The sequence below is a fragment of the Nyctereutes procyonoides genome, unplaced genomic scaffold (assembly GCF_905146905.1).
Source record: "Nyctereutes procyonoides isolate TBG_1078 unplaced genomic scaffold, NYPRO_anot_genome, whole genome shotgun sequence".
Taxonomy (NCBI): domain Eukaryota; kingdom Metazoa; phylum Chordata; class Mammalia; order Carnivora; family Canidae; genus Nyctereutes; species Nyctereutes procyonoides.
Genome location: NW_026575146.1, coordinates 81,266,254 through 81,279,931, shown reverse-complemented (window position 1 = coordinate 81,279,931; position 13,678 = coordinate 81,266,254).

Below are 13,678 nucleotides of genomic sequence, written 5' to 3'. Positions count from 1 at the left end.
CTTGTTTTCATGTGTAGAAATTCAGTCTCCTACAGCATTTGTCTTCGATGGTTTGATCCCTGACACCCCTAATTAGGGGCGGAAAAGGACTTATTAGTATGATCAATACAACAGCTTAGATATGAATCCTACCCCTTTAACCCCTTAGAAACAAAAGTTACAAAAGGGTACCAAAACAGAAAAATCCAGTTTCAGTGAGGTTCAAAGAAAAGCCAATGAGGGGGCACCTGGTTGGCTAAGTCAGTTGGGTGTGTCCACCTCTTGATTTCTGCCTAGGTCCTGAGGCTGGGCCCCACGCTCAGCCCACTCAGCTTGGGATTCTTTCTCTCACTCTTTCTCTGTCCCTGCCTACCTCCCCAAACTCGCTCTGTGTGTGTGTGTGTCACAAAAACCCAAAACCCCCCCAAAAAAAAAAAAAAGAAAAGAAAAGCCCATGAACTCCAAAATACATGTGAGTACTTCTCAATACAGTTGACATTAGGTAGAAAAATGTCAGAGAATGAGAGCTGGTAAGCAGAGGTGAGAAGTAGTGCTTAGAGGCTGGTAAAAACCTATTAGAAAAGACTCCAGAAATAGCAGGAGCAGGAGGCAGAGTGGAATCACTTCAATAAGACTAGTTTACTTTGAAGGGATTCACTTTGGAAAGGGAAATGCTGTGAAGAGAGTAGAGGTCAAGCAGAATGATATCAGGTGCAATGCATATGCCAAGATCAAGACAATCATGTTTAAGGGAAAATTGATTTAGAAAACTATAATATGTCTGTAAGATTAAATAAAACTTGAGTGTCCAGAGAAAATCTCAAGTTGCTTAAAGGAGAGAAACATCACCTAGTGTCAAGCTTATACTCAATATTTAGCACCACAAAACAGTGGAATAAAACTAAAAGGATAATTAAAGGAGTGAAAGCCAAAGATTTTCGTCTAGAAAATATTTTGTCTAGAGTTAAGCTGCAGTTTAAGTATAGGTATGATTTAGAGTCATCCTAAAATAAGTGAACTAACTTGACTTGACTCGAGAGGAAATATAAAGGTAATAATATAAAGGGTTTTTACTCATAGAAAAACCCAGAGGATAGCTATTAAAATGTGAAAATAGCTAAAAACAAACTAACTCCAAAGACACTAAAGTGTTGGCTGAGCATGGTATGAGTGGAAGAGGATGGAGGAAATAGAGTAGAATAAGTAGGACTTGATGGAAGAGAGTTTGCATGAGAATTCTTTCAGACAAGAAAGAAGAATATGGGGCAGCCCCAGTGGCTCAGCAGTTTAACGCTGCCTTCAGCCCAGGGCGTGATCCTGGAGACTCAGGATTGAGTCCCATGTCGGGCTCCCTGCATGGAGCCTGATTCTTGCTCTGCCTGTGTCTCTGCCTCTCTCTCATGAATAAATAAATAAAATATTTTTTAAAAAAGAAAGAAGAATATGGATGCAGCTATTACAGAGATGAAAGTAGAAAAGAAGTATGAGGAAGAGAGTAAAATGTGAAACAAAATGGCTGGTTATAAAGATTGTATGCTTCTGATTATTACAATCTGAGATGCAAATCCCAGATGTGTGCTCTATGCACAACATATTCTACATCATCAAAAATCTTGATAACAGTATATTTTTTTCAAGAGCATCATATGGATCAAGGGAAACATGTGTAAAGCTTATACAAAATAAGTCCTCAAAAACTACTAAATTAAACACTTCCAAACTCATTCTTTGAGGCCAATATCCAACATAGAGTTACTGTATGACCCAGTATTTCCACTCCTATACATACACCCAGGAACATTAGAAATGTATATTTATGCCAAAACTTCCACACAATTGTTCATTGCAGCATCATTCACAATAGCCAAAAGTGGAAACAACCCAAATGACTATAAATAGATGAATTGAAAAAGAAAATGTGGTATATTCACACAATAGAATATTATTTGGCAATAAAAATACATGCCACAACACAGATGATCCTTGAAAACATTATGCTAAGTGAAAAAGCCAGTCACAGAAGACCATTTCATTTATAAGAAATGTACAGAATAGGCAAATTTATAGATAAAGAGAGTAATTAGAGTTACTTAGGGCTGGCAGGGTTAGGACAAATGGGAGTGGTTGCTGTTAGAAAGTTTCTTTTGGGGGTGATAAAAATGTTCTTCAATTAGATAATGAGAATAGACGTACAGTTGAAGGGTTATAATTTTTCTTTCTTCTTTTTTTTTAAGATTCTATCCATTTATTCATGAAAGACACAGAGAGAGACAGAGAGAGGCAGAGGGAGAAGCAGGCTCCATGCAGGGAGCCCAACTTGGGACTCCATCCCTGGGCTCCAGGATCATGCCCTGGGCCGCAGGTGGCACTAAACCGCTGAGCCACCCTATAATTTTTCTTTATCCTTGAAAACAGCTGGGGTTTTATCCATTTGTTAAAATTATAGCCATTCTAGTGGCTGTGAAGTGATATATCATTGTAGTTTTGACTTGCTTTTCCCTGATCACTAATGATGTTTAGTGTCTTTTAATATAATTATTGGCCATCTTTTAATATAATTATTGGCCATTTACATACCTTCTTTGGAGATATGTCTATTCAGATCCTTTGTCATTTAAAAATGAGTTAGTTGCCTATTATCAAGTTGTCAGAGTGTATTTTAGATGGATATTCTTTAATAGATACATGACTAGGGATCCCTGGGTGGCACAGCGGTTTGGCGCCTGCCTTTGGCCCAGGGCACGATCCTGGAGACCTGGGATCGAATCCCACGTCGGGCTCCCGGTGCATGGAGCCTGCTTCTCCCTCAGCCTGTGTCTCTGCCTCTCTCTCTCTCTCTGTGTGTGTGTGTGTGACTATCATAAATAAATAAAAATGTAAAAAAATAGATACATGACTTGCAAATATTTTCTTTCCTCTGGTGTGATATCTTTCCCCTTCTTAGATGGTACCCTTTGAAGCACAGAATATTTAGTCATCTTGAAATGAAAATTATCTAATTCTTTGTAGGTCATGCTCTTGATGTTATATCTAAGAATCCTTTGGCGATCTGAGACTATGATGATTTGCTTCTGTGTTTTCTTCAGAGTGTTTTACAGAAGTTTTAGCTCCTTCTGTTAGGCAAAGTGAAATGAAACAGTCAGAAAAAGACAGAAACTGTATGAGCTCACTCAAATGTAGAATTTAAGAAAGAAAACAGATGAATATGTGGGAATGGGGGAAGAACAAAGAGAGTGAAACAAGCTGTAAGTGATTCAACAGTAGAGAACAAACAGGGTTATAGAAGTTGGTGAGTGGGGGTGGACTAGATGGGGGATGGGTATTAAGGAGAGCACTTGTGATGAGCACTGGGCGCTGTATGCAAGTGATGAATCACTGAATTCTACTCCAGATATCAATATTACACTGTATGTTAACTAACAAAATTTAAATTAAAAAAGTTTTAGCTCTTGAATTTAGCAGTTTGACCCATTTTGAGTTAATTTTTATAAATAATGAGAAATGAGGGCCCAACTTCATTCTTTGCAGGTGGATATGCTGTTGTTGCAGCATATTTGTTTAAAAGCCTACTCAAGGGGCACCTGGGTAGTTCAGTGGTTGAGTGTGTGCCTTTGGCTCAGGTCGTAATCCCAGGGTCCTTGGATCAAGTCCTGCATCTGGCTCCCACAGGGAGCCTGCTTCTCCCTCTGCCTATGTCTCTGCCTCTCTCTCTGTCATGAATGTTTATTCATGAATGAATAAATAAAATCTTAAGAAAAAAATAAAAGCCAGCTCAAAATTGAACCAACAGTATTTTTTGATATTATAGATGTATGGGTTTATTTCTGGACTCTCTATTCCATTGAGCTGTGTTCCCATTCTTGTACCAATATAATAGCGTATGATAATTTTAAAATAGAGAAGTAGGAGTCTCCTACCTTGTTTTCCTTTTTCAAGATTTTGGTTCTTTTGGGGCCTCTGCAATTGCATGTAAATTTTAGAATCAGTTTGTCAGTTTTACAAATAAGTCATCTGGGATTCTGATGAAATTGTTTTGAATCTATAGATCAACCTGGGGAGTACTACCATCTTAACAATATTAAGTCACCCTATCTATAAACTTGGGATGTTTTTCCATTTGCTTAAGTCTTTTGAATTTTTTTTTGAAATTTATTTAATCAAATGTCTTGTAGTTTTCTACATTTTACACTTTTTAAAAAGATTTCATTTATTTATTCATGGGAGACACACACAGAGAGACAGGCAGAGACATAGGCAGAAGGAGAAGCAGGCTCCATGCGGGGAGCCTGATGCGGGACCGGAGCCTGATGGGGGACCCAATCCCGGGTCTCCAGGATCAGGCCCTGGGTTGAGAGCAGCGCTAAACCTCTGAGCCACTCAGACTGCCCTACATTTTACACTTCTTTTGTTAAATTTATTCCTAAGTATATTATTATTTTGATGCTACTATACATGAAGTTGTGTTTTAAATTTCATTTTCAGATTGTACATTATAAGTATATATAAATAAAACTGATTTTTTCCTTTTATTAAAATATTTTATTTATTTATTCATGGGAGACACCGAGGGAGAGGCAGAGACACAGGCAGAGGGAGAAGTAGGCTCCCTGCAAGAAGCTCAATGAGGGACTCGATGGGGTACCCTAGGATCATGCCCTGAGCCAAAGGCAAGCACTCAACCACTGAGCCACCCAGGCATCCCTCAATATTTGCTTATATTATGAAATGATCACAGTAAGTCTACTTAACATCTATCACTACACATAGTTACAAATTTTTTTTTCTGGTGATAAGAATCCTTAAGATGTATCCTCTCAGCAATTTTCAAATATACAATATGCTAGTACTAGCTATTGTCACCATGCTGTATATCACATCCTTAGAACTTATTTATAACTAACTTTGACCACCTTCACCCATTTATCCACCCCATACCCCTCATCTCTGGCAACCACCAATCTGTTTTGTACCTATGAGTTTGGGTTTTGTTTTGCTTTAGTTTCTATGTATAAGTGAGATCATACAGTATTTGTCTTTCTCTGTCTGACTGATGTCTTAGCATAATGCCCTCAAGATTCATCCATGCTGTCGCAAATGGCATGATTTCCTTCTTTTTGTGGCTGAATAATATTCTACTTTCCAAATATACCATAGTTTCTTTTTCCACTCATCCATTGATAAATATTTAGGCTGTTTCCATATCTTGGCTATTATAAATAGTGCTGCAATGAACATGGGATTCATATATCTTTTTGAGTTAGTCTTTTCATTTTCTTTTTTTTAAAGATTTTATTTATTTATTCATAGAGACACAGAGAGAGAGAGAGGTTGGCAGAGACACAGGCAGAGGGAGAAGCAGGCTCCATGCAGGGAGCCCGATGTGGGACTCGATCCTGAGTCTCCAGGATCACACCCCAGGCTGCAGGTGGCACTAAACCGCTGCACCACCAGGGTTGCCCAGTCTTTTCATTTTCTTTGGATAAATACCAAAAGTGGATTTGCTATATCATCTGGTAGTTCTACTTTTAATTTTTTTTTAGAAACTCCATACTAGTTTCGTTTAAAATTTTTTTTAAAAATTTATTTGAAAGAGCAAGAAGAGTGAGAGAGGTGGGGCTTGACCCCAGGACCCTGGGATCATGACCTAAGCTAAAGGCTGAGCCACCCCAGTGCCCCTCCATACTGTTTTCCATACTGGTTAGATCAATTTACATTTCCACACATGGTGCAAAAATTTCCCTTTTCTCCAGTTCATTGCCAATGCTTTTTTCTTGTCTTTTTGATAATGATCCTTCTGTCAGGTATGAGGGGATATCTCACTGTGGTTTTGTTTTGCATTTCCTTGATATGGTGAGCACATTAGCATATACTTATTGATATGTATGTCTTCTTTGGAAAAATATCTATTTAGGTCCTCTTGCCCATTTTTTAAAAAAGATTTTATTTATTTATTCATGAGAGACACACACACACAGAGAGGCAGAGAGAGAAGCAGGCTCCATGTAGGGAGCCCGATGTGGAACTTGATCCTGATACTCCAGGATCATGCCCTGGGCCGAAGGCAGGTGCTCAACCACTGAGGCACCCAGGTGTCCTAATTTTTTAGTTTTAAATGTTTCCTGATTTCCATTAAAATTGCTTTTTAATCTTTGAAAAATATAAAATTGTTTTGGGTCTCCAAATACATGCATTCATTCACTCATTTATTTATTCTAATTTAATTACCTTGTAGTCCAGTAAATGGACTGTAGGATATTTAATCTTTGAAGTATGGGCAATTTCAGGGAAATATTCTGTTTCTGCTTGTAAAGAAGCTTAAAAAAGTATTTTTGCAGAGAAGGCTTCAAAATACAGCTTATAAATCAAGATAGTTGTGTTGTTAAATTTTAACATATTTTTACTGTTGCTAATTAATGTATCAATTTATGGACCTGTTATGTTAAAAAAAATCTATGACTGTAGATTTGTTCATTTTTCCTTGTAATTCCCTCAAGTTGTACCTTACATATTTTCAGACTATATCATTAGAGCCTTACAGGTTCTTCACTGTTACATCTTCACGGAGGATTTTTAAAATTATTATTAGTGTCCATTCTTCATCTCTATAAATGTGTTTGATCTAATGTACTATTTTGAGTGGTATTACCATTGCCATATTTATTTTGCTTAGAGTTGCATGGGACATTTTTTCCTTTATTTTCAGTCCTCTTTTTTAAATCCTTTTTAGGGTTAATCTCTTATAAGCACCACATACCTGGACTTTGTTGACATCCAATCTATAATAAGTGAGATTAATACATTTATATTTATTGTAATTATTGGTATTTGAATTAATCCTGTTATCTTAAAAAATATCCTGTTATCTTTTTTGTTTTCCCTTTGACACCTGTCTTCTTTCATTTCTCTTCCTATCTTCTATCAGTTGATAATATTTTCTCTTGTACACTTTAAAAATCTGCTCATTTATAAACTATTATTTCAAGTACAAATTCTCAATCATATTAGACACAAAGACTCCTTTTCACACCAAATATTGTAGTACAAGTCTTTTGCTCTCCTAAAATTAAGTTCACAGGTAGTATAATCCCTCACTATTCATAATTTTTTAAAACTCAGTATAATGCCCTAACTTGATAAAAATAGGAACATTAAAGGAAATAAAATTATAATATGAAAATGACAAAAATGACTAAATATTATTAAACCTATATATACAGTTAACATAAACATGACAGCTACAAATGCAGACTTCCACACATACGTTGGTAATGCAAATGCTGTAAGCAGTGTTGCCACTGTTGATGTGATTTTCCAAAATGACAAAGCTCATGATAAAGTTCTGAATATAATGTGTGATTGTGCCTCAACTGCCTTGATAGTTGCATACCTGGAAAATTTGGTACGTATTAAAACCATCTGGGGCAGCCCTGGTGGCTCAGTGGTTTAACACAGACTTCAGCCCAGGGTGTGACCCTGGAGACCCAGCATCGAGTCCCACATCTGGCTCCCCAGGCTCCCCGTGAGGAGCCTGCTTCTCCCTCTGCTTGTGTCTCTGCCTCTCTTTCTCTCTGTGTCTCTCAGGAATAAATAAATAAAATATTCAAAAAAAATAAAACCATCTAAAAACACTTTGTGTTTATATATAAAATATCAGGTAATCATTAGCAGGTTTTTCACCTATTTAAATATCCAGCACAATATTAAAAAATTGTGGCGGTGTGAGATACTTCATTGTACAGGTCTATTTTTTGCATTTCAGGACATCAGCATTTGTAGCCCCCACATATCTAACGCCAGCAGTTGTCCCATAAATGTCCAGCTCCTGACTCTCAGAGTGGTATCACCCTCATTGAGAAACCCTGACCTTGGGGAATCCCTGGGTGGCTCAGCAGTTTAGTGCCTGCCTTCGGCTGGGGGCGTGGTCCTGGAGTCCAGGGAGACTGAGTCCCGCATTGGGCTCCCTGCATGGAGCGTGCTTCTCCCTCTGCCTATGTCTCTTCGTCTCTCTGCGTGAATAAATAAATAAAATCTTAAAAAAAAGTTAAAAGAAACAGGTGAAATATATTTTAATAATACACTTTAATACATGTCTAAAATATTATTTCAACATGTAATTAATGTAAAATTGTTAATAAGATTCTCTATTAAGTTTTCAATATCAGATATACTGTTTATACTTACAGGACATCTCAGTTTGGACTAGCCAGGTTTTATTTTTGTTCTATTTTTATATTTATTTATTTATTTATTTATTTATTTATTTATTTATTTATTTATTTATTTATTTATTTATTTTTGTGAGGAAGTCCTTTAATAGAGACGGGCAGACAGGGTACACTACTCGGCCCTGGGCCAGGGGATGCAGTGGCCCCTCCCCCCACCTGGCCTGGCCCCGCGGTGGACACGGGAGAGGCAGTTTTAAAAACACAGTGGGACTGATTCTTCACTTTCATGGAGAAGGGAACCCCAGAGGAGCAGCCCGCGGGAGCGTCTGCACTCAGAGAGGCGTCTGAGCGGCCACCCCCAGCTGTCGCACCCGGGAGGGGACAGCAGCCCACGGGGGCCCTGGCAGCACGGGAGGGACTAGCCGTCTACAGCTCTTATGGTCCCCACTCTGCGTCCAGGGTTGTGCTTTAGAACTCCCCGCCCTGCAGCCCTAGCCCGAAGCTGGGGGACGGGGGAGGGAACCCCCGCCCTCTGCGAGCTCAGGCTTGGGACAGAGCAGCCCTGCTCCTCGCCACGAGCCAAGAGGTCGCTGAAACAGAAGGGTCGACGCTGGACCAGATGCAGGCTGGCGGGAGCAGGCGGGGTTGGAAGGACGGGGGGCGACGCTCGAGGTCCGGTAGCAGGTGCTCATGGGCCGGGCAAAGTTAGGCTGGGGGCAGTGGACGGAGGGGAGCTGAGCATCTCCCGACACCATTCCGCAGCAGAGGGGGTGGGGGGCGAGGTGCCCACCCGGCGCGCCTGCCTCCAGTATCAGGGGCCGGGTGGCTGGGGCAGGCCCTGGCTCCAGGTACACAGGTGGGGAGGGGCAGGGCATGGTGACGTCTGCGGGCGAGTCCCGCCGGCTGGAGGGGTCTACAGGATCGGTTGTTCTCAAGAGAGAGAGCAGGTCATCATTGTTGTTTGCGGGGAGGTGAGGTGGGCCCTGGTAGGATAGCAGTTCCTCGGGGTTGGTCAGTTCTGGGAGTAGGTCAGGGCCGGTTCCGGGGCCTCCCCCGCCCCAGACAGGGGGGGCCCATCACGCCTGCGGCCGCGCTGAAGCTCAGCTCACCAAGGGAACCTGAGCTCACTGGGCCCAGGGTGGAGTAGCCATGTTTCAGGTGTACAATTACAATAGCCACATATTGCTAGTGGCCGCTATATTGGACGGCACAGATACAGAATATTAGTCTTATCTTAAAAAAAAAAAGACACGCATTAAATAGACCTTATTTTTAAAAATATTTTATTTTATTTATTCATGAGAGACAGAGAGAGAGAGAGACAGAGAGAGAAGCAGAGGGAGAAGCAGGCTCCATGCAGGAAGCCCGACGTGGGACGCTGGGTCTCCGATTCTGGGTCTCCAGGATCATGCCCGGGGATAAAGGCGGGGCTAAACCGCTGAACCACCCGGGCTGCCCTAGACAATATTTTCTAATCCCTAGTTAAACTTAATGTCTTGTAAATGTCTATGCTTATTATTTCTTGCTAAAGTTCTTTCTGGTTTCTCTTGCTTACTATTCTTGCACTTATGGTTTCTTGTTCATTCACACATGCCCTTCTACCCAGTAATATTCCTCACCCACAGTATCTTCATAACTTGGTCCCTCACAGTCAAGTTTCTGTTCTCACCTCCTCAAAATGGCTTTCTCAGGGTGCCTGGGTGGCATAGTCGGTTAAGTGTCTGACTCTTGGTTTCGGCTCAGGTCATGATCTCAGGGTTTTGAGATCCAGCCCTCAGCTGGGCTCCATATTTGGCGTGGAGTCTGCTTAGGCTTCTCTCTCCCTCTCACTTTCTCTCTGTCCCTTCTACTCACGCATTCTCTCAAATAAATAAATCTTTTTTTTTAAAGAATGACTTCCTCTTGCTGTTATCAATTAAGAATACTTTGATCTGCTACAAACTATAAACAATGGTGACTTTTCTTATATAACAAAAAACCTGCAGACAGACACCCCAGGCTGGAGCAAAAGACCACGATTTCATCTATGTCTCAGGCTCCACTGTTCCTGCTCTGCCATCCTTAGTGTGAAGTGTAATTTCTCTTATACCATGTCTCCTTATCCCCAGGCAGTAATTGTGGCTTTTTTTTTTGACTCTCCTTTGTTGGGCAACATCCCATCCTGTACCTCCACACAGAGTTTCCCTTTCATTTCCTATTGGGGCATGTGACACCATGCTGAATTGATCCCTGTGAGACTGATAGAGAGGCTTTCAGCATTCAAGTGCAGCAGGCCTCTATGGTACCAGCTTCACACTGTGTACCCAACCCTAGCAGCACCAGCTGTCCTGCTTGTGCCCAACATGAGCAGCAATTATTCTCTCTGGAGGGGTTTAATGGTTTAATTCCTGACCACATAGCCTGCAAGCTTCATTTTCTGGTCTTCATACACAGAGTAAGTTATTCAATATCTTATAATAAATCCTTTTTTTTTTTTTTTTGCTTAAAATTAGCAAGAGTGGGTTGTTCTGTTTGTATCCAAGTACTGTGACTGGTACAAAGAAGTGGCATTGGATGTGGTTGCAAGCAGTGGCCCTTAAGGAAATAAGAATTTGGGACTGTTTCTGTGGTCTAGTTGGATTTATTTATTTTTAAAAATATTTTATTTTTTTTTTCATGAGAGACACAGAGACATAGACAGATGGGGACTTGATCCCAGGACCCCGGGATCATGAGCCAAAGGCAGATGGTCAGCCTCTGAGCCACCCAGGCATCCCTGTGGCCTGGTTGGATTGATTGATTGATTGATTGATTTTTAAAGACTTTATTTACTTATTTGTGAGAGACACAGAGACACAGGCAGAGACACAGATAGAGGGAGAAGCAGGGTCCACACAGGGAGCCCAATGGCCTGGTTGGATTTAAAGGCTGAGTGAGGGCAGCCCTGGTGGCTCAGCAGTTTAGCACTGTCTTCAACCCAGGGCATGATCCTGGAGACCCAGGATTGAGTCTCATGTCAGGCTCCCTGCAAGGAGCCTGCTTCTCCCTCTGTTCTCTCTCTCTCTCTCTCTCTCTCTCTCTCTCTCTGTCTCAAGCAAATAAAAAAATCTTAAAAAAATAAAAATAAAGGCTGAGTGAGCATGCAGAGACCAAGGACAACCATTATCAGCTAGGAAAAAAGTGGTTACAGTTAAGGGTAGCAGGGCTCAAATGCTGATTAATGTTGATTAAGGCTAGGACTAGAATGAGGCAAGAGAGACACATGCCATGGGTGCAAAATGTAAAAGCACACCAAAAAACTCAATAACCAAAATAAATAATATTTCAGTGCAGTATTTTTGGGGATCCTGGGTGGCTCAGACAGGTGAGTGTCCAACTCTTGATCTTAGCTCAGGCCTTGATCTCAGGGTGGTAAGTTCAAGCCCCACACTGAAAATTTTTTTATTTGATATTTTGTACCATACATATATGGTCATATATTTGACCCATAGGGACTATTAGCAGTGAACAGACCACTGAGTCAACTTGACCTGTACAACAGTCAAAATCTAGATTTGATGGTAAAGGCTCTTTACAGCTTTATCCAGCCACCCCAGTGCTTGCTCATTGGGCTCATGAGCTAGGTAGTTGCACACAGTATCAACAATGTGGATTTACCATTACTACGGATTACTTCACAATAGTTGGTACCCAAGCAGTTTGCCACAGTATCCAACCATGAGCAATAGGACTATGTCATCACGAGGTTGACCAGTTAGCTAGATTTCTTGTATTATGGAAGCAGTAATGATTTTTTTTTCCTTACTGAGATAGATACTCCACAGGGATTAAAGTTGCCTGACATGCTTATGGCAGCAATACCAGTTATGGATGTTATCAACTCCTTATTCATAATCACGCTTTCCACATAAAATTGCTTTGGACTAAAGGATTTCATTTATAGTGAAAAAAGTAAAGCAATGAGTTGATGCTCTTGAGATTTTCTGGTCTTATTCTGTACCTCATCACCCAGAAAGTTCAGACTCTATAGTGTTCTAAAACTTTTAAAAACCAAATGAGAGCACCATCTGGAAGACATACCTTGTAAAGCTGAGTATTGTCCTCACATCTAGTACATGGTCTCATCAAAACAAATATCTGGTAGTTTTTTAAGGTCTGGATACACAAAATAGAGACTGGGATAGAAACTATTAATATTATACCTAATGATCTACTACTAAAATATTTGTTCCCTCCTATTTAAAAAATTACCATCTCTGGGCTTTGCTGATTTGGAAGTCTTAATGTTCAGGGAGAAACTATTCCATCAAATTCATCCCACTGAATTAGAAGTTGAGAGTGCCACATAGACATTTTGGTATTCCTCAAATCACTGAATAACATGATATAAAGAGGTTTCTGTTTTTAATAATTCTGATTTGACAAGGAAATAAAGTTCCTGCCATCCAAAAGCAGATAACAGATTTTCCAGGTGAAGTTTTATTTTCTTTTTTAAAGATTTTATTTATTTGGGAGGGGTGGGCAGAGGCAGGAGAGGAGAGAGAATTTCAAGTAGACTCCCTACTGAATGTGGAGCCCAAGCTGAGGGCTCAGTCCCAGGACCCTAAGAACACAACCTGAGCTGAGACCAAAAACTGGTTGCCCAACTAACTGAGCCACCCAGGTGCCCCAGGTAGAGTTTTGAAAGGTTGTTGGCTCTATGTATATTTTCTTTCTTTTTCTTATATATATTCATAATATATTAGACATTTTAAAACTCTCTGTCACCCATCCCAATATTATTTTAAAAGGGGTATATTGTTCATAGATATATTTACCAATTATTCTACAAGATACAGAACATCAAGATGGGCTTGTGACAGAAACTTTTGAATGAACATCACCTAGAAATTCTCTTTTTTTAAAGATTTTATTTATTTGATTCATGAGAGACACAGAGAAGCAGAGACACAGGCAGAGAGAAAAGCAGGCTCCATGCAGGGAGCCTGATGTGGGACTCAATCCCAGGACTCCGGAATCATGCCCAGAGCCAAAGACAGACGCTCAACCGCTGAGTAACTCAGGCGTCCTCACTGAGAAATTCTAAATGTTAAGTTAGATGCATTCACTAATGTTACTTTGGATTCCCTCTTTTGGAGACAGCATATTTTGACTTGTGCAAGTTACTGTTGTATTATTTCAGGGAGCATTTTTGTTTATTTGCTTGTTTGTTTTATGTTGGGAAGGAGAGTACATGCTGGCCAGCCAGGTATAGACTGTAGTGGGCATTTGTCATGCTTTCTGGCTTCATGGAATATTTTGCATACCTTATATTCAGGAGATTTGCTACATTATGAGACTTATCTCCCAAAGTTCCTACCCAGAAACTCCCCTCAAAGTAAGGTATGATCAGAGAAGAATGATGTGGAGAATAAAGACACACGTGGAATTGATTCCGATAAGTGTCAGAGATGCACTAGAGGCCATGATCCTAATTGCTACATCCTATATATATATTTTTTTAATTTTTATTTATTTATGATACTCACACACAGAGAGAGAGAGAGGCAGAGACA